The following is a 25,844-nucleotide window of genomic DNA, read 5'->3' as shown; positions in this document are numbered from 1 at the left end:
CAGGACCTGCGGACCCCGTGAGTCTCAACACACCGAAGTCAGAGAGGGTGTTGAGGTTTGTACAGTTAACTAGGAAGCTGCGTGCTGATCAACAGGAGCGCCTCATAATTTGGGTTGGGCAATAATACTCACAGGCAGTAATTGCCGGCCTGCTGATTCCAAAGAGCTGCTGGAGCTGCTTACTGAGCAGAAGGCGGGAGGTTGGAGGCGTTAGAGGCGCAGCGTCTCCCTTTAATCCACATCCCCTCGCAGCATTCCTGCTTCAACTGATCAGCCACCTGCAAAAGGGAAACAGAGGAAACTTACTACCAAGGTATTAAATCACCAGGTTAGGTAAATATATCACACTATTATTGTGTATATTGTTACAAATATCATCATATGTATTTGTGGATCAGTAAATCATCTTTTATGAAAGTGAATTGTTCTGCTCTCTCTTGCTTGAGTAAACAGCTATTTAGTTTTGTTCCACTAAGTCGGCGGCTATTTACACGTAGACATATTTCAGAGAGTGTTTATAATGATGCTTCTTCATAAACTGCTCTGTAGCTAAATTAAAGGGATTGCCATAATCCCTAAACTGTTTTTAGAATGGCGGAGCAGAGCCGTGAGCTGCTCAGAGCTACACTACGGAGGCTAATGGCTAATGAGTGAAACCAAGCCTCCGTAGCGTAGCTCTGAGCAGCTCACGGCTCTGCTCCGCTGTTCTAAAAACAGCTTGCACGGATAATTAAAGGTAACAGACCTACTCCTAAAACTATAGGGATTATGGCAATGGGCCAAAATGTTGAACTATCCCTTTAAGAGGAGGCTTCTTCTGACTGATCATCTCAGTCCTCAGCCTCCTGTCACAGTCTACATGATATGACTGTTGAGCCTTTTCCTGTTACATGCTGTAGAGCTGGTATTGATTTGTACATTTTAAAGTACACTTATATGCCAAAAAAGAACAAAATATGGTGGGTGCAAAGAGGAATTTAATTTTAATATGAGGAAAAAACAGAACTGAACTGTCCAGAAAACAGAACTCAAAATATCCAAACAAGAAGCAAAACAGGAACAAAGCAGAGAATCCAAAGAGTGGGAGCACATGACACATGGGAAATGCCACAAAGGCAAACAGGCAAACTGACAAGGACTGAGGGAAAGACACTGACTTGAATACAAAAGTGAGGCAGGGTTGAGTGGACACAGGTGAAACGTATTAGGGCCGAGCCCGACGATCACTGCACAGGAAAATGGGACAACGACAGGATGGAGGAAAGTGATTCCAAAATACAACAACTCAGATCCAAGGTCTCCTGGAATAGTCCTTCCTGTGGCAGACTGTAACAAAACAGTTGCTTAGTAACACATCCAGTATAGATATGGACCAACAATATTTTCATTTAGATGTGCTTTGATCTCCACCAACCCCTGAAGGAAATCTCTGGCTCTGCAGCTGTTTAGAGCTTCAGCTTTATGAGCGCACGTCGCTGAAAACTGTTTTCTGCTGCGGCCAGAAGCCGCTGTGATAATCCTGTTGTTCCTCACTACAACTGACCACTGCCACATCCACACAGTCATGTGATCTTTTTTCTCAGCATTACAGTAATGATTGCAGGACTTTTTTAAAATAAATAAATAAAAAAAATGTTGAGGGCAAAAAAACTATTATTGTCAATTCTCAATGCAGGAAACTTTTAACAGTGCACTTACATGCCACTTGTATAGTAAACAAACTATTTTACCATAAATAAAAGCAGTCCCAGGCAAATAATTCAGCATTTCAAGTTAGAGAAAACAAGACAGGACCCTTAGAATATAATTAATCTATGAAAGTCCAAACAGAGCCCTGAACAACTCCTCTTCTCTTCAAATACACTTTTTAAAAATTATTTTTATTAACTTTATTTCTTAGGGTGTTTTCCACAAGCAGAGTTTAGGTCAGCCCGGTTGAACTTTGGGTCCAAGTTTCACTCAGGTGCGCACCAATCAAGAGTCATGTAAACATGACATAAAATTGAAATGGGAGAAATGGGCATGAGACTGCCATACCAGTAGTTTGAATCTCAGTCAGAGCAATGTTCGATTTCCAGCATCAACTTTGCTAATTTTAAAGCGAAGCTGCCTTCACTCCTTCTCTTTTACCTTCCTCTATCTGGCTAACTGGCCACCAGGGCAAACAAATGATTTGATTGGCCCAACCAAGCGAAGTTATCGATGTACTATTAACAAATAGGATCTACAGCCGCGACCTATCAGGTAAAAAATAATGCTCCATGAGAATGATCTTTTTTTTCCTTCTAATTTATCAGAGATTGGTCACAGGTCCAGACAGAACCATCAGGTCTGCCATTTGGTGAAGCCTGCTCTGGGAGGGAGCCAGAGAGCCTCCATTCTCCCCATAACAAGTCATTTAACCACAGTTTGTCTGAAGCCGTTTAATTAAGGTAGAAATATTGCACAGTTCCTTTTTAACAGGTGATTGTTCATTAAAGAACAACACAAATGGCCTCTATTATCAGGGTGCCTTCAATTCACCAGTGGGATATATTCACACATGCACAAGTTTCACACTGAAGAGGCTCTTTGCAAAAGATGTACAACAGTATTTCAGCTTTGCTTTTTGGTTTTCACATCTCCACTTGCTGCCAATGATAACCACATGCTTCATTTCCCTCTCTGTGGGTGAGAGACGATCAGACTTTAGAAATGCCAGAGAGATCTTGAGCATTTCAGAGGGTGTGGATGCTACAGCTAATTTGCTCCTTCATTACAGAAAATAAATAACAAAAGAACATGCTGCTGGTGAAGTTATTAATATTCACATTTCCAATAATTGAACTTGTGCTGCAACGTCTTACACCAGGGGCTACAATGAAAAGGGAAGCGTCCACAAAATGGACCCGGATCAAAAAAAAAACTGTGAAACTGTGATATCACGACACCGGCTACACCATGTTTCACAAGCAGAATGGACCTGTGACCAAATGGCTTGGCAGACATTTGATCTTCCACATTCAGATACATACAGATACTGGCTGATGCATTCAAATCAGAAGGGATGTAACTTCCCTTTGATTTCCTGGCTGGGAAAAGTCAGACCCTGGATCCGAAGCAAAGTGCCGGAGCATCTGTGCCGACGTAATTTGTCTGCAGAGCTGTTGGCAGTAAGAGAGACACCTTGTTCTTCCCCAGCAAGATGTGTTACATCTCCTCTGCCTGATTAGTGGCAAAACAATCATTTCAATGTCCGACATTTGGGTCAGGATTATCTACTATTGTCTGTTTTATAGCTTAAATGTTACACTGCCACTGACACTTGAGCAGCAATGACGCACAAAAATAAACCTTAACATTTGACACATGTAACAGCTTCTATTTAGAAGGAAAATATGTCACCAATTAGATATTTATAGACTGGATCACTGATTCGGATTTACAAAACACAAGGGTGACAATGACACTTGTGACATTTTTTCATGGAATGGCCTCCTACTAGAAATAAGATACATCCACTGCAATTTTTAAGTTCCATCTTAAAACATACCTCTTTACCTAATATTTTGGTTTAAAGGGACAACGAGGAGTTTTGGAAAAGTGAAGTGTTTCCACACTACATTTATGAGCCTCCGCACCGTGAAATTCTTTGACCGGCGCAAGACAGACTCATGTTTTCATTCATCAAGAATTAAAGTCAGAGGTTCAAAGACGATCACATACCGTCGTAGTTCCCACCATAAACGGAGATTCGGCGGCGTTATTCTCATTAAGGAAACGCTGGTCGGCTCGCCCAGCATTTCCACCACCACTAATAATAACAAAATAACCATAGAGACAGAACGATATATTTATCTAAAATGGGCCCATTAACAAGTGTGGGTAGCGGAGATTCATCCACATTAACGTGAGACTTTTTATAACCGAATAGAAACTCCTCGTTGTCCCTTTAAACTAATTCTTAACTGTTTTATCATTTTCCTCTGGTGCTTTATTATTGTTTTCATTGTCTGTTATTATTGTTCCTGATTTCATTGTGAAGTGTATTGAGACCATGTACCATGGTGATTTTGCACATTAAATAAATAAATTGATTGATTGATTGATTGATTGATTGATTGATTGATTGATTGATTGATTGATTGATTGATTGATTGATTGATGTAATTTGCTCTGAGCATGCACGCTAACATTAAAGGTAGAGTCTGTAGGATGTTCCTAAAAATCTAAATATATGCTGTGTCTTAATTCGAATACTTCCATACTTACATTAATCATTTTGAGTATGTAAGTGCGAAGTATGGCAAAATGCAGTGTACTCTATATGGTGCACTGACGGTCAACAGGTTGAGTGTGGAACGATGGACACTTCCCATCCTCAATGATTGCTGTCTTGGCGACGTAGCAGAATATAATATATGTCAACATCAACATCAAAAATCAACATACTGTTAGGCCAAAATGTTTTCACCCTAGATTTGGAATCTGGTTGATTTTGACGTTTGTGGGCGGGGTCGGGGTGTTTCCCCAGCCAATGACTGAGTGCAGGTGAAGTTGGGTGTGCAGCACCATGGGCTTGTGAAACAAATAGCGACTGGAAGCCGTCAAGCCAAAAGAAATGGCACACACTCACCACAACGAGATGGAAATACAGTCAGAATGGGGCGCTGGAGTGTCAGGCCCATACCTGGGTGTCTACCGGGAATGGGAGCTTAGAGGGAGGTGGCTCCTCCATCAGGCCACTACCCCCCACCCGGGCCCATGCCCTCGGCCTCCGTGTTCACTGCAACACTCCAGCACTTCACTCAGACTGTATTTCCTTTTCTCTGCTGCTAAGTGTGTATCTGCCCTTTCTCTCCACTTGACGGCGTCTAGTCTCTGTCTTGGTGGTTGAAGCAAATATTCATTATTATTAAGTTTGACGGCCGAAGTGGAGAGAGGTTGAACATGGGTCAGTTCTGACAAGCTACGACAAGCGTGGCAGTTGAGCCTGAGAGGAGGGGCCCCGTTTGAATGTTGTGTTTACAAACCTACAGACTGTAACTTTAAGTCTAACATATGCAAACATTAAGTCTATAGATAGAAAGACAACATACAGAGGGCACCGATGCATTGTGGGTTACAGGAGGAAAGAAACCACACTATGCAACAGCCCAGTCTGGTCCTGTCTGCAACATTCATTCGTCCCTAGTACATCAGTGTTCAACTGTACTTATGGGCAGCTAACAAGCTACCTGTCCCCTTTAGCACACACAGATACTAACAAGTTGGCAGCTCCTACACTCTGTCCTTGAACACTCAGTTCCTTTGAGTTTTTTTGTTTTTTTTTACTGTCTGAGGACAGAAACGACCTGGGAAACTTGCTATGCCTAAAATCCCCTCTCTACGAATCACAAAGAAGCTGTTATCATTCAGAAAATAACACTAATGATAGAGGGAAGCATCAGTATTAAATGTGTGAACATGTGTTGTTGTTTTGTATCTTAAAACAAGTTACATTATAAAACCTTGTTAGTGTCTTGTTTGGTTGGTCACCGGTTGGAACATTAACCAAATGGTTGACATTTTCTGTTTTTATGTCACTTGCTTTCCAAACAGCTTCAAACCAAATAAAAAGGTTCTGTGTTATTTACAGTGGCATGTAACAGTTTGGAAGCCCCTGGTCAATTTCCTCTTGATGTAAATAGTTCAGTAATGAAAGATGAAATGATCTCCAAAAGGAAGAGGAGAAAGTTACAGATGACACATTCCCTTTACATTTTAAACAATATATATATTTTTTCATTTTCATTTTTTTCATTTTCAAAATGTCAGAAAAGGAAAACGTCGAGCAGCAAATGTCCGGCCACCCTGCATAGTTAAAGGGATAGTTCAACATTTTGGCAAATTGGCCCATTGCCATAATCGCTATAGTCATAGCAGTAGGTTCGTTACCATTAATTGTCGGTGTAAGCTATTTTTAGAACGGAGGAGTGGGGCGGCAGGCTGCTCAGGGCTGTGCTATGGAGGCTAAAGGAATTTCTTGGTTTCCCTCATCAAACTCATCAAATACAAAATCCCAAAACTCCAAAACGCTTTCGTGGACAAGTTGTGACCTGCACAATCACCACGCTATGAGATAATAATGGAACGTTACGAAACTGAGCCGTTTTCGAGGTAAATACAGAGTCTGCTTGCTGAAAAACTGTCCCTGAACGCAACGCGCATCAGCGGTTTTGCATGAATTTCCCTCTAAAACAGCTCCGTCTCGTAACGTTCCGTTATTATCTCATAGCGTGGTGAATGTGCAGCTCACAACTTGTCCACGACAGCCTTTTGGAGTTGTTGGGTTGTGTATTTGATGAGTTTGATGAGGAAAACCAAGAAATTCCCTTAGCCTCCATAGCGTAGCCCTGAGCAGCCTGCTGCTCTGCTCCACCGTTCTAGAAATAGCTTACACCGACAATTAAAGGTAACAAACCTACTGCTATGACTATAGCGATTATGGCAATGGGCCAATTTGCCAAAATGTTGAACTATCCCTTTAATAGCTAGTAGCCCCCCCTTTGGAAACTATCACAGTGCGTAAATAATAAATAGCTTGTCTGATTCCTTGGTCAAAGTCTCCTGGGTTTCCCATTCTTTTGCAGGCTGCTGCTTTGTTTCCCTTTTTTACTCCAAAACTGTAGAAAACAAAACTAATATTGCTTAAAATATTACCAAAGAGTGTTTTGTGTTTAACTTTATGGCTTTTGGATTTCATTTCATCTTCCACTTGCTGAACTGTTCACATTAACAGAAATTGTGACCAGGGGCTCCCAAACTTTTGCACGCCACTGTACCCACTGCCCCTCTTGACTCTCTATTTTTTAATTTTACAGTCACAGTCACTAAACAGTGGTAGAGGATCCAGTCAGATTCCACATGCAGAGAAAACTATGGCAGCGTCTTGAGTTTGGAAGGCAAGACTGACTGCGTCACAGCGGCGGGACAAAGCTGTCCCATTTAGCACGCTGCTTCAAAGGCAGCTGAGAGACGTGAGATGCCATTATATCACAAGATTCATTGAGCACCGGTGATAAATCACTTCTCTAAAAGAGACTAAGGCAGACTGAACACTGGCTGAGGATAAAGAGGCCAGACTATTTGATATTGGTTTGGCCTTCACAGTCTGTCTATTAGCCCTCTTAAGGACGCTGAATTGGGACGTACTGCATCTATACACAATTATCTACTTCTACAGTACCATGCATGACTGCTTATTACGTGATCCGGTGTGAGATATTCTGACTAAAGAATTTGCACAGCTGTGTTCGTGCACTGACGCCGCCGCCTGCTGCTGAAACAGCAAACATATTATGCTTGGCTTCCCTCTGATAATGCATAAGAAGCTGTTTGAGTGAAACCTGGAAGTCAGCTCTCCCATCAAAACTGCTGCTGGGTATTTTAAGAGTGAAGCAGAGCCTGATAAGGGAATTGGCCCATTGTTTCCCCCACTTGAAAGCCGTCAGCTCGGGCTTGCAAAATTATTCCTGCCACTCTGTCACACTGACGGGACCTTGGAGAATATCTCTGTTACCGCCACTGCTGCTGCCGCCGCTGCCCTGCTCCTGCTACAGTATGCAGAGCAGCAAGCAGCTACCACATGCTACTCTGTGAAATACAGCTGAGACACATGCAAAGTTAGAGACAATGTAATAATGAGTAAGGGATAATGTAGAGTGAGCCGATAGTTATAGAGAAATAAATCCCAACAGGAACTCCGACGCACACCACTCAAATAAATAATTTAAGACTTTGGTTAAAATGTGATCTTATTGGGGCGGTGTTTAGTTCAGTTGGTAGAGCAGCCGCCCCATGTGTGGAGGCTACAGTCTTCACCACAGCTTTGAATCCTGCATCGAGCAGCCCCTTCCTGCATGTCATTCCCTCTCTCTCTGCCTCCCCATTTCCTGTCTCTCTCTCGACTGTGCTGTCCATTAAAAAAGGTGAAAAAGCCCCCTCCCCAAATAAATAAATAAATAAATATGTATATATATATATATATATATATATATATATACACACACATATATATATATATATATATATATATATATAAAAGAAAGGATCCGACACAATGCCTCTCTCAGCTCTGCAACCTTTGATAGGATGTGGCAACCATTTCTTCTATGTCTGTCAAGAATGACCTAAAAGTAATACTTAACTCACATACATCTCTGTCAACGTAACCCCATGTCTGGGAGTTTTATGTAATACCTGGTCCGTTCTGTATGTCAATGTATATACTGTTTCTGTATAAAGAAAAAAAGAAAAAAAAACAAAAGAAATAAAAACTGCCGTCAGCGGTTGAACAAGCTGAATCAGAGCAGCGACTCTAGCGATGGCCTGTTATACACAAATGAAAGACCTTACAATGCCGTGATTCAGAATACAGCATTTCATAGAGCAGTGTAATAAACTCAGAATGACCTGGAAACATTCAACTTTTCCTTTAACGACTGTGGGATACACACAGACAAAAAAAACAAAAACAACAACAACAACGACAACAACACAAACAAAAGCACACACAATTAGATCTGGTAGAAACCGAACTCCATATGTAAGTGGCTACCGGGGAGAGAGGAGATGAGTCATTGATAAACACCATCTGCACAGCATTTAACATTTAAACATTTAAAATGCAGAACAGGGAACCAAACCAAGTGGAAAACTAGAGCATGATAGACAGCGGGGGTCCTGCCAGAGAGCTTTACCCAAAAGTAATTTCAAGGGTAAGCGTATGATATAATATATGAAATAAACGTATGCATAAGTGAATTATGGATCAACAGCAGCGAAGCCTCTGGGAAGAAAAAAAAACTGTTTCTATCATGTGCTAGCATGATTTTACAAATCAGCTCCATAAGCATAAGTCTTTGCTACTGATAGCTTGGGACTTGCACCCCCCACCCCCCCGTGTCTGTGACAAGATTAGACTATCTCTCCTTGTGCACATGGATGACTGACTCCTTGGGGCCGGTCGCATCACTCTCGCACCCCTCCCTCCATCCCAAGGCAGAAAACATTTCTATTTTCAACAGGATTAGCTCTCACCACAAGCCACCTGACAGGCAAACGCATTACCCGCGTGGCACGGCCCCCCCACCCCCCCCTCCCGGGCACCCAGCAGAACATATCATGGCCTCAGTGACTAACAGGGATCCTGGGGAGTTTACCTTCCAGTGCCATGCACAGTCTGGGGGGTATAACGCAGTTCCAGTCTCTTCATGGCATCTTTCAACCTGAAACATTAACGCACCAGCGTTTCTGAGCCCGATCTGTCAAAGCTGTAAATACATCTGTGGGTGGGACAGAACGGCACACACACACACACACACACACACACACACACACAGTTCCCTCGGCTAAGTTGACAAACAACACATCTGTCAATAACTTAAGAGGATGAAGTGGTTCAATATCCCACGTTGAAGAAGTGCCGACTCATCCGGGTGCAGCAAAATAAACAAATAAACAAACAAGTAAATAGATAAATAAATAAAAAAGGAGTTAAGATGACAGCTATTAACGGACGCCAGAATGTTTGGTACAAGAAAAACACTCATTATGTTGTTGATGATTACATGAGTAAGCCCTGCTGCAGCTCCTCTTATCTTCATTTAGGGAGAAACTTCCAGTCGACGTGTTCTGTATTAGTCCGACACTTTTCTCTAATCTGGCCACTGTGATGCTGAAGCAGAAGTTCCTCAAACAAGGGATTTGAAACAACAATAAATGAATAAAATAAGCCTCCGTGGGCTTTTTTTTTCCTTTTAAATATTGCCCTATGTATCAGATTCTCACAGAGATCATTTTAGAAGGAGAGGGAAAGTGAAATATTTACCTCTCTCTCAAAAATTAACAAGGCTTGGAGGAGCCTCTGAGCAAGACACTTAACCCCGCCTGCACAGCTGGGACTGCTCAGTGACCCGCAGTAGAGAACTAGCACTCACACGCTCCCAGGCAGGAAGTCTTTACCCTGATCAAGTATGGCGGTGTGTTTTGGGAGAAGATGTGTTAATGATGAACCTTCGCCAACCCACACAAGAGGAAATCCAACAGTTACTGCATTAATCTGCACTGCATTTTATGAACTATTTTATATATAAACCTTGTGTATTTTTTTTGTCTGTCAGCGTTTAGTACATAGACATATCCATCCATCTTTACTGTTTATCAGTGCACGGTCACAGGGGGCGACAGGTCACCAGTCTATTAAAGGGCCGTATAGAGACAAACAACAGACACATGCACTCACTCACTACAGACAATTTAGAGTTAAACATGTGTTTGGAGCGTGGGAGGAAGCTGGAGAACCTGGACAGACCCCACACAGACATGGGGAGAACACGCAAACCCCCAGAATGTAACTGCTGAGAGGTTGGAGTACTAACCACATAGACATACAGGTGCATCTCAAGACATTAGAATATCATGGAAAAGCTGATTCATTTCCGAAACTCAATTTAAATAGTGAAACTCATATATCACAATAGATTAATTACCCACAGACTAAAATATTGAATGTCTTTATAACTAAGATTTAATTAATTTAATGTAAATTCAGTAAATCAAACAATTAGAATAGTGACAGTTCACTAATTGTAACCTAATGGTGTCACACTCTAATCAGCTAATGAACACCTGCAAAGTTTACTGAGCCTTAAGAGAAACTAAGCAGGATTTCTCCCGTGGCTATGTCACATTTTTAGCTCCGGAGTAACTGTGATAGTTAGTTATTATGACTTGTGACTTGTTAGAGTGAGAATGGAGGCTGTCTGCCTTCCACCTGCTGTCTCACGGCTGAAAACCAACATTGTAACATCAGTGTACCTGGTCGCCGACCTGGTGTCCCAGCTCTCTTCTCTGTGGATGTTTGTTTATGATAGTTAAGACCACACAAATGTACACGTCGTAACATCGTATATGTTATGTAACGCTACCCCGACCCCTGCTCCATGTATTGATTTTTCGCCGGCTTCGTTGTAAACAAATGCACATGACCAAGAGGAGGGTCAGCAAAACAGCAGAAAAGCGACCAGACTTGCAGTTCCTCTTTAAACGGTCTCTTAGTCTGGTTCAGTAGCTCCACTGTCATGGAGAAGACTGCTGACCATCATGTTCTACTTCATTCAGATGCACCTGTATATATTTAAAGGAGCTATTTGTAATTTTCCTGTGCAGACAAAAGTGTTTTTTTTTTTGTCAAGAGCGGGTAATGCTGATTGTCACATTACCATCATTGTCTTCTTGATGTAAGAGGTTATAATCCACTCTCTGATCACTGGTTGTGTCCAGGCCAGATGAAGCTACACCGAGTTGTTACTGGAAACAGAATGATCACTTCAGTAGAAGAAAGTACGTGTTAAGCTTGTTAACTCTGCTGTCGGTGAGAACAGGAATGAAGTCTGATGCTGAACTCACAGTGTTTCTCATACATACGCAAGTAAGCAACAATGTAATTATATAACAGAGACCACTGTGGTGCCTTGAGGGTCCACTAGAACGCTGCCGAGCTTATTGTTAAAAGGATATTGAGGAATAGGGACCATGCTTATTTGCTTATGTGCAGGGCTTATACTATTTTATCCATTATATATGAAGATGCAGTATACTGGCTTAGCTTAGGTTGTCTTAGAAACTGTAGTGTGTGTTAATCTTGTGTGTTTATCTTGCTAGTGCACAGTTATGACCATGGCATCAGACTCAATGAGAGTGACAAAGCTGTCTGTACGGTCATTGTAACACCACATCTGTCCTCACTCAGACCAAAACAGTCATTGTGTCCTGTACGGTCGACCCAGAGCTGAATCAAAGAATGAAAAAAATAAAATCTGCACAACAGGAACAGGAAGCCATGTATACCTTTACCTGAGATTTGATGTCGCTTGAAATTATTTCATTTCCGATTTTTACCATTTAATTGTCTTTCCTTAGGTTTGTTTTTGAAGCACAACAGTGAGGAGAAACAGCTGCAGGCTACAGGGTCAGGTGAATCACCGCCCTTCAAACAGTTCTGCCACACACACACACACACACACACACACACACACACCTTGTTTTTTTTCTGTGCAGTGGAAGTTCCTTGAGTCTCCTTGCTGTTAAATGAAATAATGGATAATTTAAGTGTCTGTGGCTGCATTGCTGTACAGTGTTATTGCAAATCAAAGTAACACAGTTCAGTTGCACTGCAGCATGATGAACAACATTAAGTTGATAGTGAGTTGACTGATACTTATTTTTTGGACTCTGCTTGGTCTTAAAGGAGACATATTATGCCCCCTTCCCACAAATTAAAATAGTTGCCAGATGTCTTAAAGGCATGTCTGTGACATGCTTTGGTCAAAATACCCCAAGGATCAAACATCACAGCTCTTTTCATCCTCTCAAAACAGACCTGTTCAGAACGGCTGGTTTCAGAGCCTGTCCCTTTAAATGTAAATGAGCCACTGCTTGCCCCGCCCCTTCTACTGGTACCAGGTAGGGGTGGGGTTATGCAAATTTGAATCCTAGTTACATCACTGGAAGACAACTGAGGGAACCACATGGATTTCAACCTATAGGGAGCCTGAAAATTACAGATTTTTTTGTCAGTTCTCACATTTTGTAGGCCAGAAGGCAAAACAAACACCCAAATATATGTAAAAGAGAACTTCAAAAAGTGATATTTCCATAATATGTCCCCTTTAAGGTGGAACAATGACCATCACACAATATTTGGGTTTTGATTGTGGACAGTAAATAGATCCCATGATACATGTATACTGTACATACAAACACATTGGGAAATGCTGAACATCATGCAGCAGTAAGAGAGAGTACTGAGTGGAAATGCTGTAGGAGCAGGTTGAGCATTTCAAACACGCTCTGTTTCATATGGATACAAACACAACAGACTTGTGTCACTGTTCTAACACTGTATTTGCTATGAGGCTTTAGATGTGAAATATCTTGCTACAGGAGCATCACACATCTCCAAACATGTCCACGGTCAGCTGAATTTTCAAAAACAGGATTTACTTTGGTCATAAGAGACTGATGGAACTCCAGTAAATGCTAAAATATAGAGTAGAGATGAGGCATGAAGCCACTTTAGTAAGTGAGTAGTGTCAGCCTCTTGTGTTTGATAGCATGAGTCATCATAAAGTGAAATATATACCATCATAAACTGTTAAGCATAAGAGACAGTGTGTGACTGGAGCATAAAAAAAACTACTACTGAGGATGCTGAACCAAAAGAAATACAACTTCACCGCTTCATCTTTCAAAACACACACATGGAATGACATGATGGTGAATTACATTTCCCATAGAAAATGACACAACCTGTGTTCAAGTTGAAGTTCCTGTGTGCAGAGGTTTGGTTATAACGTGTCTGACCTTGTAGGGTGAACTCTTCCTTTAATAAACCATACACTGATTTGCATTCTTAGGATCTCTGTGTATAAAAACTCTCTGCTGTGATTGGTGTCAGTGTCAACGGCGACTCTCCACCAACAACAACAACAAAGTTTAAAGAGCCACAGATGCTTATGTAATGAATGTCCCGTCACTGTGACTTTAATTTTATGTGTTTTTAATATTCATGTTTGTTCCCTCTCACGCGGTCGTCCCAGCCTTTTAGAATTTCATTGACTATCTGGGAGGAACAGTCTGTGACCGGCCTGGCATCGGCTAAACACCACATCCTCCGCCCGCTGCTGTGCTATAGGAGCTTCCTTTACCATAGAGATATATGTGTCAGACCTGTAATGCATTCTATTAGATGCTGTCTTTTGCTTTTCCACTTTCTTCAAGTGGGACAGCAGCAGGGAGCTGCTGTTCCCACTGTACCAACAACGGCAGCTCCTGAAAAGGCGACCTTAGACTGTGCTATAGCAGCTCTTATATCACTATTTCTTTATTGGGAAAAAAAAGAAGAAGCAGAAACCAGTACTGAAAGCTTTTCTTGATGGAGAAGCCATTTTCTCAAGGCTGGTAAGATTTTGATTTACGCTGCTGGAGGTGACAAAGTGGTAGGAAATGTGTAGACTCTGATTGGTTGAATTCAGCAAGTGGTAAATGGTGATCAAAACAACCTTTCCAGATGGTTTTGTGTAGCAACCCAACAGGTGCATCAAGGTTACACACTTCTACTACACTACACTCAATACTTTTTTAAAAATGTTCTTCATCTTCAAAAGGTGAGATTACACAATTAGAGAGATGATGATTAAATGATTAAATGACACCACACGGGCTGCTGAAGGTTGGTTGCTCTCTGTCTGTTGTTGAAGATCAAATACATTTAATAGGAAACTTCTCATCTTAGAATCTCTCTCTCTCTACCCTATATTATATATATATATATATATATATATATATATATATTACACGCGTCATTTCTCCCTGTGTATTTGACCTTCAGTGTTTTCCACTGTGCCCTTTGTTTGATGATGCTTGATGTGGCCTTAGTGATGCATGTTCTTTGTGTCACTGCCTTTCGTTTTTCCTGTGAGCAGTTAAAGGGATAGTTCAACATTTTGGCAAATTGGCCCATTGCCATAATTCCTATAGTCTTAGAAGTAGGTTTGTTACCTTTAAATGTTGGTGCAAGCTAATTTTAGAACGGCGGAGCAGAGCCATGAGCTGCTCAGAGCTATGCTACAGAGACTAATGGGATTTCTTGGTTTCCCTCATCAAACTCATCAAATACAGAATCCAACAACTGCAAAACGCTCTGGTGGACAAGTTGTGACCTGCACATTCACCACGCTATGAGATAATAACGAAAAGTTATGAGACAGAGTTGTTTTCAAGGCAGATGCAGAGACTGCTTGCCGAAAAACTGCCCTGACAGTAACGCGCATCAGCTGTTTTGCAGGAATTCACCTCTAAAACAACTCTGTCTGGTAACGTTTCTGTTATTATCTCGTAGCGTGGTGAATGTGCAGGTCACAACTTGTCCACCAGAATGTTTTGGAGTTGTTGGATTGTGTATTTGATGAGTTTGATGAGGAAAACCAAGAAAATTTGCCTCCGTAGTGTAGCTCTGAGCAGCTCGTGGCTCTGCTCCGCCGTTCTAAAAATATCTTTAATTAAAAGTAACAAACCTACTCCTACGACTATAGAGATCATGGCTATGGGCCAATATGCCAAAATGTTGAACTATCCCTTTAAGAGTGTTGGTAAGTCTGCTTGTGCATAAGGAGGAAAGTGGTTTAAAACAATGTAGCGCCATAGTAAAGATCTGTTTTGTTTGGAAGATAGACCGCTGGAAATATCCGACATGACGTGTACGTTTCAGTGGGTGTTGGATTGTTGTGGTGTCTGTTTTTGTGTCAGTGAACTATTTTTTTCTGGTGGCCCTGTGCAGAGCAACACACATCACTCTGAGAGTGTGCTGCTCCCAGCCGCTGCCTCTCGTCCTGGCAGAACGCCAATCTGAATCTTCTGCTGGTAAAACACTGAATATATCACACAACCCCACATCACATAACCTGAACTGTCCCTGCTTTTGGTGTGTGTGTGTGTGTGTGTTTTCTTTTAGCTTGGTTCACTTTTAATGTGAAAACAGAAGAAGTTTGATTCCCTTCTTATAATTCTATTGTAACTTATATTTATCTCATGTTCATTTTCTTTTTGTTGCTGTTTTGTATTCTTTGTTTTCCTGTAAAGCACTTTGGATCAATTTCTGCATTGTGTTGTAATGTAAGTGCTGTATAAATGAAGCTCTGTCGAGTAAGTGCAGGATTTATGAGAGCCCGGAAGTTATTTGATTTTATCATAGAGATAAACTACTATCAGATTCATCTGCTGGCTGTGGACTGTTAGTAAACATATGGAGTATGTGCATCAGCACCTTTTCTATTTTTGTGACATTCTCATGCTTTTCCTGTTTCCAGCTGTTTGCCATCATTGTTATAAGCTGCAGTTTTGATGAAAATTGATCATTTTTTGTTGAGCTCTGTGTGACGGTGGAGGAGGTTACAGAAACACGAGGTGCACTCAGGTGTGGCATGATGTTGTCAGTCAGAACGGGAGGTCTCAGGTGTGCTGATGATACAAAACTGTCCAATGAATGAATTACTTGTCAGTCCATATGATGGACGGGTCCCTTCGGGCCCTTTACACAAAGCTATGGAACACAACATAGACCAGAAATAGGAAATTCCACCTTCATAATGATAATAATAAAAAAAAACCTCTGACCTGACATTTTTTTCTTTTACACAGATATTTCATGAACTAACCATCCCCATTTATTCTCAAAGGAAAAGCTTGAGGAGACTTCACTATTTATGTATTTATGTAACACTAGTCCAGAGCAGGAACACAATCCCAAAGCAGACACACACACACACACACGCACACACACACACACACACACACACACACACACACACACACACACACACACACACACACACACAGTCAACCTCCCTTGAGGGAATAGAAAACCTTTTGACACGCAAAAGTAATTATGTGCTCCCTGGGCCCTTGTTTTCATGGTTCATGGCTCCGCCTCCAAAAGGAGTCTGAATTCATTTAAATTGCTTAATTTAAAAGTACAACACAGCCAAGGTAATTACAGGAACCTGGCAAAGTTTGGGTGACTGTCAGGTTTTAGGTCTGTGTCACTGGGATGGGAGAATGGCAAGCAGTTTAGCCGGGGCAGATTAGAGCGGGCGTGCAGGGAGCACCGCAGGTTCACTCTAATTAACGGGTAAGAAATCAATTAATCATTTGTGAGGAGTAATTAACAAAAAAATGTACCAAAATCTGATCTTGAATGTGGTGCTGTGTGCTTTAAATAAGCACTGTTCCCTGTCCAGGTTTCCAACTGTTAAAGGTCCAGCGGCGCTTAAATATCTCCGTTACCGTGTGTTTTGGTCATTTCAAGGTACAATTAGAAATCAGAGCTCTATCGCGACTCCCCATTTGCACCAATCCATGCCAATTTCTAGGTAATCCATCAAATAATTTGCTTCACACAAGCAAATTAATCTTCAGTGTATAATTATAATATCATTAAGAAGCTGTGTATCCCTGAAAATGATGCTTAAATGATTTCATGAATCATTCCGTCCAAGATGTTACAAAAAAAAAAAAAAAGTGGTGGGATTCGGAATCCACCGCCTCGCTCGCCGAGGAAAAGTTCAGCTTTGTTAATTTTGTCACCTAACACATTAGCACAAACATTTCTCAGTTCATGAGTCTTTATAGTCAATTAACCCGAGATGTTATTCCCCATTTTATGTGACGCAAAAGAAATTGCAATGATATTGAACACAATATGTCACAAACTTGCAGTCACTCCAAAGAATATACCATGTTGTACTTGAGTTTTATTTCCTTCTGACTTTGAACTTTCTTGTCATTGGGCCATATGTTATGGAGAAAAAAAGAAATCACTGACCACTAATCTCCATTATCGAAAGCCTAATCACATTACTCACATTCTCCAGGCCAATCAAAAAGCCAGATGTAACTTGTGTCTCCATAGCTGCTGCTACAGAGTTAGCTGGAATTGAATGAGTCACGCTCTGCAGGATTTTCTAATATGACAAATTTGTCAAAAAGTTATTTTTTATGAATTCATATTGAATGTACAAGGACTGTGTACTGTAGGCAGCCTTATAACTGTGAGACTGTTTTTTTTTTTCTGTAATTTTCCTTATGGGTGTCTGTCTCATAATAAAATTCTAAAATATTGCCTCACTTACTGTAATTGCAGTTTTGGCTGGCTTATTTCTGATTATGTGGAGACGCAATTACAATATTAATAAAGTTTACTGACAGGATCAAGTTGCTGAACTTTTTTTTTTTTTACCTTCTAAGCACATTTCTAAGGGCATTGCATCCTTTCAGTGGTCATAAAAGCACCAGCATCTCTTTGATGACCCAGTCGTTTTATTCCACCGGGGGAGGGAACGTCTGATAAAATAGCCGAGAACTGTTATGACAGCTTTAGTAAGGTAAACAGTTTATAGACACGCTGCCCTGCTTAGGGTCAAATCAACAGCTGAATGACAGCGCTGTGGTAAAGTGTCATCTTGCTATTCATCTCACATTTTTACGGGAGTGCTGACACAGGGTCAGTGTCAGCTTTCACATCAAAATGAAGGAGCGAGGTGGAGGGGAAATATGGTGATTTTAAGTTTAAAACTCTGGTGGAGGAGATACAGTAGATAAACATCTTTCAGACAGTGGAGCATATTTCTCCATCACTGACGGACAGCTGTCTGTTGGATGAATCGATGGGCATATTGGGGGAATGAGCCGAGCGGAGTGACCGGCCCTGGGAAGAAGAATTTACAACTAAGAAACAACATGATTGCACATTTTAGAGCCCATGATATATCTGCTCATTAATGCACAACCACTGGATTCATACGTATGCTCAGAACCTCTCGGTGTGATGAGTGTTTCGACAGCAGAAACACGTATAGTTCATATTGACCTGTGGGCCTGCAGCCCGCCATGAATATTAACGACGGTGCAGGAGACCACGGAGACTCATTATAACACTGGACCATTATTGCAATTTGGAATAGCGTCCCCCCACCTTGCCACCCCACCCCACCCCACCCCACTGTGTGCCCTCCAGTTGGAAACCTAGTGGATTTGCAATCCTGAGATCAAATAAATCATCTCCATGATATTGAATGTACCACCTCAGATTAAAGAAGGGCAAACGTGCAAATGCGTGACGGCCAAATCCACAGACACGCAATTGAAACAGAAATACGGTAATCCTCATCCTCTCTCACCACACTCTACATCCAAATCTAAGGACGGGTTCACCTCCACTCCCACACCAGTAGCATAGTCTTTGTACTTTTTTTTTTTTTTTTTTTAAGTATTTTTGGCGGGCTTTGTGCCTTTAATTGACAGGACAGTAGAGATAGAAAGGTAATGGGGAGGCAGAGAGAGGGGGAATGACATGCAGCAAAGGGCAAACCAAGGGATTTGAAACCCGGGCCGGCGGTGAGGACTAATAGCCTCCGTATATGTCTAATTGTCTAAATGGCAACACTTCATTTTCTATCAAACGTCCCATCATTCCGACCATTTTTGCCTCCTATGGTCAGAATGACGGTATTTTTCCTTTTTTTAAACATCCTGCCTTTCCGACAACTCCTTTAGGTAACATGCTGTCATTCCGATATCTCACCATTCCGACATCCAACCATTTAGACATACCACCATTCAGACATACCACTATTCAGACATGTGGACGTCCCACCATTCCTACAAAGCTTTCAATATAAGGAAAAAGGCAGGTTGTTCAAAAAAAGAAAAAAAATACTGACCATAGGAGACAAACATTTTCGGAATGATGGGACGTTTGATAGAAAATTAAGTTTTGCCACTGGTGGGATGTCAGAATGGTGGTTGCCACCCATTCCTTTAATAGCCTACTTTTTCCACAAAAAATTCTGCACTAGTTGGGCTTGGGCAATGATGAAAGGAGTTGGTTAAGTTTAGTAGAAAGACCAGGTAGTGGCTAGACAGGCCAGATAGATAGAGAGAGTCCAGATAAGTAGGAGGGAGTCACCTGTTGAGTAACGTACATTGGGATGTGATGGGATGTCAGAATGACAGCATGTGACCGGGGCCCGGTGAGCTAATCAGTGCCCCATTATTGATGATTTCTTATTATTATCTAAGACTGTCCGATTAATCTTATTATCATCGTCATCGCGGTGTCAACATACACGATAATGTTGATAAGGTTACCTGGAATGGTGAGTGAGTTTTAATTACAGACGCCATGCCTTCACACTCACTTCCCACTCATACCAGTAACCTGAGCCACACCGCTAGACGTAACATAACGTAACAACAACAATGGCGGCCTTCTGTTGGGTCCCTCAGATACCGCGCCTGAAACGCAATCATCAGATTTGTACTGACATGACTTCTTGAGTTAGTCGACTTGTAATGTTTGGTGTTTGTGTGCAGCGGTGCAAGCTTTCCGCTCTTCTCCTCTGTTTTGGGTGTATTTGTGTGGCAGTGTTACAGCGCCACTACTACCTGTGTACTATATATAATATGTACTACAGCGTACTGAGCCGTTTTCAGAACGACACAGGGACTGTATGGTTAATAATATGCACACCTGAATATTTGCTTATTTATCACTAGTCGTATCATCATGGCGATATTGAACAGTGTCATCACACACTGGACATTTTGCTGATATCATGCATGGTCTATTATTATCTTATTGTTACACTTTGATGCATGCTGTATTCTTTTTGATTTATAATAGTCTGTCATTATCAGTTTGGATAAATTGAATTCATTAAGTTCTCCCTGTGTGTGCTGAGTCAGTCCTCCCTCCTACAGTGGCTGAAGTGGAACCTGCTTCAGCCCAGGACACGGACCAGACCAAGGACCAGACCAAGGACGGCATTAGCATGGAGCGAGTATTGTGTCTATGTAAAGAGTGTTAGTTATTATGTATGTGTTGTTCCTCATGGGCCTATCACCAGCCAGTGTGTCTTTCTTTTGACTCATTTTGTTTGGTCAGCCAATTTAATTCAACATATCAGTAGATTTCTGATTATAGTTGACTTCTTTCAAAGGCTCAGTTTAGATTATTATTTTCATTAATTTGTATTTTTGACAACATGCTCCCCTAAAAACTAATACAGTGGGAATAAGTAAAAAAAAAACATAAAGTAGACACAATGTACCCCTTTTCCACAAAATTAAAATAGTCCCCAGTCTGTGACATGCTTTGGTCAAAATACCCCAACGATCAAACATCACAGCTCTTTTCATCTGTTAAAAATAGCCCTGTTCAGGACGGCTGGTTTCAGTGTCTGTCCCTTTAAATGCAAATGAGCCACTGCTCACCCCGCCCTGCCCCCTCTAGCAGTACCGGCACTCACAGGTAGGGGTGGTATTGTGCAAATTCGAAAAACTAATGACAATATTGGATGACAACTGAGGAAACAGCTCGTAAAACCCCATCGATTTCAACCACGGGAGCCTGCAACTTACAGATTTTTTTGGTCAATTCCTACATTTTGGGGCCCGGAGGCAAGACAAACACCCAAATATATGTTAAAGAGCCTTCAAAAATGTCCATAATATGTCCCCTTTAAACCATATTATGTTAATGTCATGACAGCCAACCATAAACATCTAAAGACTGAGTCACACACAGCACAGCAAATCAAACACTATCTGAACCCTGCTTTTGCAAGGTTTTCATTTTGTGTAATGGCAGGGAAAATAAAGAAGTAAGCAAACAACCAATGCACTTCAGCTTCAGCACATTTGGCAGGCTGTCCCATGACTCACTAGCAGCATGTATCTATGTGACTTCAACACAGAGGTATCATCATAAAGGATGCTGTGTTGTATCTGACGGCCAGATGTTGCTGTGACGTTCCAGAGTCTTCCTCACCTTGAACCATCCCATCATAAAAGGTCAGCAACATGCATCACTTTGTGCTGACTCAGTATCACAGCTGCTATCACTCCATCACCAATGCCATTGGTGTCTCAGCCTCCATTTTCTCCTCTTCGCACTGATTATCAGTCCATTATGTAGTAAAAAAAAAAGAAGAAAAGTCAACGTCAAGCTCTTCCTCCTCTGTGCAAACAAACAGTAATAATGCAGCAGCACATTAAGCCCTCCCTTCCACTTTAATAATGCTTTTATGGTGACACCGAGTCCCAAGACGTGCTTACTGTCAGTCGTCCCTCACTGACGCTCAGGAAATGATTTATATTAGGAACCTGGTAGCTGATTCACCACATGGTGCCAGAGGCAAGGTAGTCAGAATTAAAGCGTTGCTTCTCAAATGGATTGCGGTGGTGGTCCGAGGGAAGAAAGAGGTGAATTGTAGAGCGGCAGATGGTGTGAAATGACTTAAGATTTTGGTGTGAAACAACTTGTGATTTGGTGTGCGACTAACAAAAAAGCGACGACAAAAGCAGCTTCTTTCAAATGCAGAAATGAGGAAAAAGCGCAATGGCGTGGCATTTCAGGGTCTTGAGATTAATGGCGTTTCCCAAAGACGTCCTGCTCCTGATTGGCTGCCACTAACCAGTACACACAGTCTGAATAATATGGATGAAAATAAAATAGGATGTTGACACGTTTTCATTCAGTCACGAACACTCAGTGGTTTTATCTCTTGTTTGTAATGTGAGATGACTAGAATCGGGTCACATTCCTGGACTAAATGCTATATATAGAATCACAAATTAGCATTTTAATCACGAGTGTGCTGCCTGGTTATTATACTGCTGCAGCATTGCATGCATAGTACTTAAGAGCGACAAGTTGTAGGAAAAGTGTTTAGCTCCTCATGTTATCTCTGAGTTACCATGTACTGTACGGATATGAGGTGTTCAGATAGTCTCTACCTGTGTATTAATACAAGAAAAACAACTGTAAAATACTGTATCAAGTAACTAAATCCCTACATAAGTAAAGGTGCCACAGTATGAGCAGCAAGTTCCAAAATTAAAAGCATTAATTCTGTACAGGACTGATATTTGATTATTCCACTGGTAGATGCTCTGAGGGTCATGTGATAAGAGGGGATATAAGGTGATTAAAGCCTTAAGAGAGAAGGAAAAATATTACGTTCTGCTACACACATTCTTATATATGTTTTCTCTTATCTTTGCTGTTTTGTGAAATACTGGATAATTCTGCCCTGGGGAGTAAATGTAATGGAACCATGTGGGAAGTTAAAGGGGGAATCTGTCTCCTGTCTCAATTAGATGATGTTTTTCTTCCTAAGGGGTAGAAACAGAGCAGTTTATTCTTTTATTAGTGCACTGTATGAAATATAAATCTAGGATGTTCTGTATATGTGTTCTGGTCTTTCTTATTATATAGCTTACAACTGTCAAATAAATATGTACAGTATAATGCAGTAGGCTAATAATTACTGTAAATATTTACTTCTCATCTTAATGAAGTGAAGCAGTGCATAGGTAGGTAAATAGTTACAGTTCAGTACATACATGAGGTTCTATTTATTTTCTTATTATTCCCTCCCTGCAACATAACATTAAATTTAATCAACCACAGTCTCAAAGGTCCATTTCACCAGTCTTATACAGTTGTCAAACAAAGTTAGAAATTACATTTAGATTTTTGTGCATGAAGCACTGAATAAGCCGTTAAAAAATATTACTGTGTGCTTTTAATAATTAATAACACTACTTCTGACTTTTTAGTTGGACTAGCAAAAAAACTAATATAATAATGATAAATAAAATCTTATCACATCACAGGTGAAGTTTACTGAAGGTCTTAGGATCTGAGCACAGTTAGACCGCTCGGGAAGATCCCCTGAGATTTACCACCACTACCCCCCCCCCCATCTCAGTGGCCTTATCTGTGATGTGCAACTGATGAACTCCTGAAAGACTCTCTGGGTTTTCGGCAGCGTGGATCAACTGACAGAGGGACGGGGGGGCTTGGTCCGTTTCTATCTGGCTGGGAGATAAGCGCTGTCTGTCAGCTTGATTGACATATTAAAGAAGGGCAGCCTCTGCCATTGTAGGGGGGACTTGACTTCTAGATAGGCTTTCTCAGCCGTTGGCGGGGGCTGGTTTCTAATGGTGGCCAGCCACACAGACAGACACAGCTGCTTTGTTTGCAGCCATAAAGACGTATTGTGATACCGCTGGGTGCTTAGTACAATAAGACCTGGGACTGAATAGGAGACTTCAGCACCAGAGGAAGGGCAGTGTAACGGCCTGAGAATGGACAACAATGGTGGATGCAGGATCCAAGATGCATGTCTGGAATTAGTAATTGCAGTAAAGGTATACAGTATACATTTCAGGGTTTCCCCCCGTGTATTATAGGCCTGGCAGGCCCCCCAAGGCTCATCGGTTTTTATACTCCATACCACTCACAGTGGTGCAGTTGAATGCGTAATGGCGACATCTTTTGATCAACACGTGAACACATGAGGTTAGGTGTTAGGTGTATTTTTCATTACCTGAAGTTACCCCCAAAACAACTGCCAACTGTCATGACAGGCTAACTTCACCTCACAACTTGGTCGAGCACCGGGACACATCACAGACACATCACAGACACATCACAGACACATCACAGACACATCACAGACACATCACAGACACATCACAGACACATCACAGACACATCACAGACACAGACCTGCTCACCGGACTGAATGGTTCATCGGCTCCGGCTGACCGAAAGGAATGCGCCGAGCCAGCGGCTGTAAGTATGGTTGACGTCGTCCCCTGCAGTGTCAGACCTCCGAACTTCAGCGAGCCAGGACACTGAACACCGAACCAGGGGAGCAGCACTACAAGCCTTGTTTTAAGGTGTTTCACACATTGTTGTGCAACAGATGTGTATCAAACAAGGAAAAACCACACGCACATCCGTGCCAAAACTTTGGGCAGGTGCTGAGCCGATAACGTACAAAAATTAAAAAGAAAATAGAACGGCTCGCACACCAACAGATGCGCAACAGATGTGAAAATGATATATTGTGTCATTTTTCAGCTCATATGCTTCACACACGTTTGTTTTCACTCTGTTCCAAACCATGCATCTATAGATCCATGAGTGTCCTGAAAAAGACAATTGCAATAGCCGGGTTTCAACCCATAGAAGGCAGTCACTCTTACATCTTTACAACAAAATACACCAAATTGAAATATGTTGACTAAAATGTCAAGAGTTGGACCAGAACCAATCAACAACACTACTTCAAATACCAAATATATTTGTTTTCAGCAGAAAAAAGTGGTTTGGGGGTTTAGTTACTCTTTAACAATGGAGAAATTGCTTTTTTTTTTAGTTTTTAAAGCAGAAGTAAGCTGAATGTTTGTGTTAATAAGTCTTAAAGGTGTACAGAAATGGCCGTTTGTCCTGTTCGTCGCGCCAAGTTGTAACGAGTTGCCGCACGAGTTTACCCGAGTAAGGAAAACTAATTTGATTGGTCGTTATCGAGCGGGCGGGATATTCAAAGCTTGGGGCGAGACCGAGCTCGGTGTGTGTGTGTGTGTGTTGTCTCAGACGTTTGATTGACGGATGACGGATCCAATATCAGTGGCTGATGAATCGTGAGCAGGCTGACGTATAATCCGTGCGCCTGCATTATCCAATGCGAAAAAAAAAGAAACACACTTTAATCCTGGATTTAATCAAAAATAGAATTTTGCACAAAGTTTGGCCTACATCGTCTGATAGATGAGTTATTACACTAATTTTATGACCCAGAGTGGAATCAAATTCAATTTTCTTTTCTGTACAGCTTTAAATAGTTGTATCTTCCGACAGCAATCACTTCTATAGAGTGTTTGGTCTGAAACACGGGTCTGTCAGTCACTCTGCTCTGCTCTGAGCCCAGGAGAAAACTTTCCTTGTATCCTACAACCTTTATCCAATGAGGAGAGAGAACGGCATAAAGGGGCAGTCCTCTCTGTGTGTGCAGCCAAGGGGGCAGTTGCATAGACGAGGACGATGCGTGTGCATGTGGTGACGTAGGGACGAGGGCGGGAACTGCTAACTCCATCCGCTGACAGGAAGTTAGCCAAAACCACCGGATCGCTTACTTCTGCTTTAATGCAAACACTTGATTGTATTATTTATTTTAATTGTATTTTTTTGTGGTTGGTTGCTCTTAAAGGGGCATTTCAAGAGTGTGCCTTTTTGTAAGACTCTGCTATAGCTGGTGTTTAAATATGTTAAATAACTGTCGTATGATAACACATGATTACCTAGTCATATTTTCACATTTCCAGCCAACTTTTAACAATGATCTAATGCAAGGCTTTATGGAATCACTCCTTGTATATTCTACTACCCCATTCATGAATCTGTTACAGGG

At 41.5% G+C, this 25,844-nt stretch overlaps 1 protein-coding gene across 1 annotated transcript in view; it reads right to left on the bottom strand.

Annotated features, from left to right (window-relative positions):
• Positions 1-25,844, bottom strand: part of lingo1a (leucine rich repeat and Ig domain containing 1a) — a 178,712-nt gene that overhangs the window by 83,300 nt on the left and 69,568 nt on the right. The window contains exon 2 of the mRNA XM_085778530.1: positions 133-278. The gene's annotated coding sequence lies outside the window, so the exon portion shown is untranslated. The remainder of the gene's footprint in view (positions 1-132; positions 279-25,844) is intronic.

Source organism: Trachurus japonicus, chromosome 6 (genome assembly GCF_045865225.1).
Source record: "Trachurus japonicus isolate A0001 chromosome 6, Traja_1.0".
Taxonomy (NCBI): Eukaryota; Metazoa; Chordata; class Actinopteri; order Carangiformes; family Carangidae; genus Trachurus; species Trachurus japonicus.
This window is presented reverse-complemented; position numbering and strand designations above follow the sequence as displayed.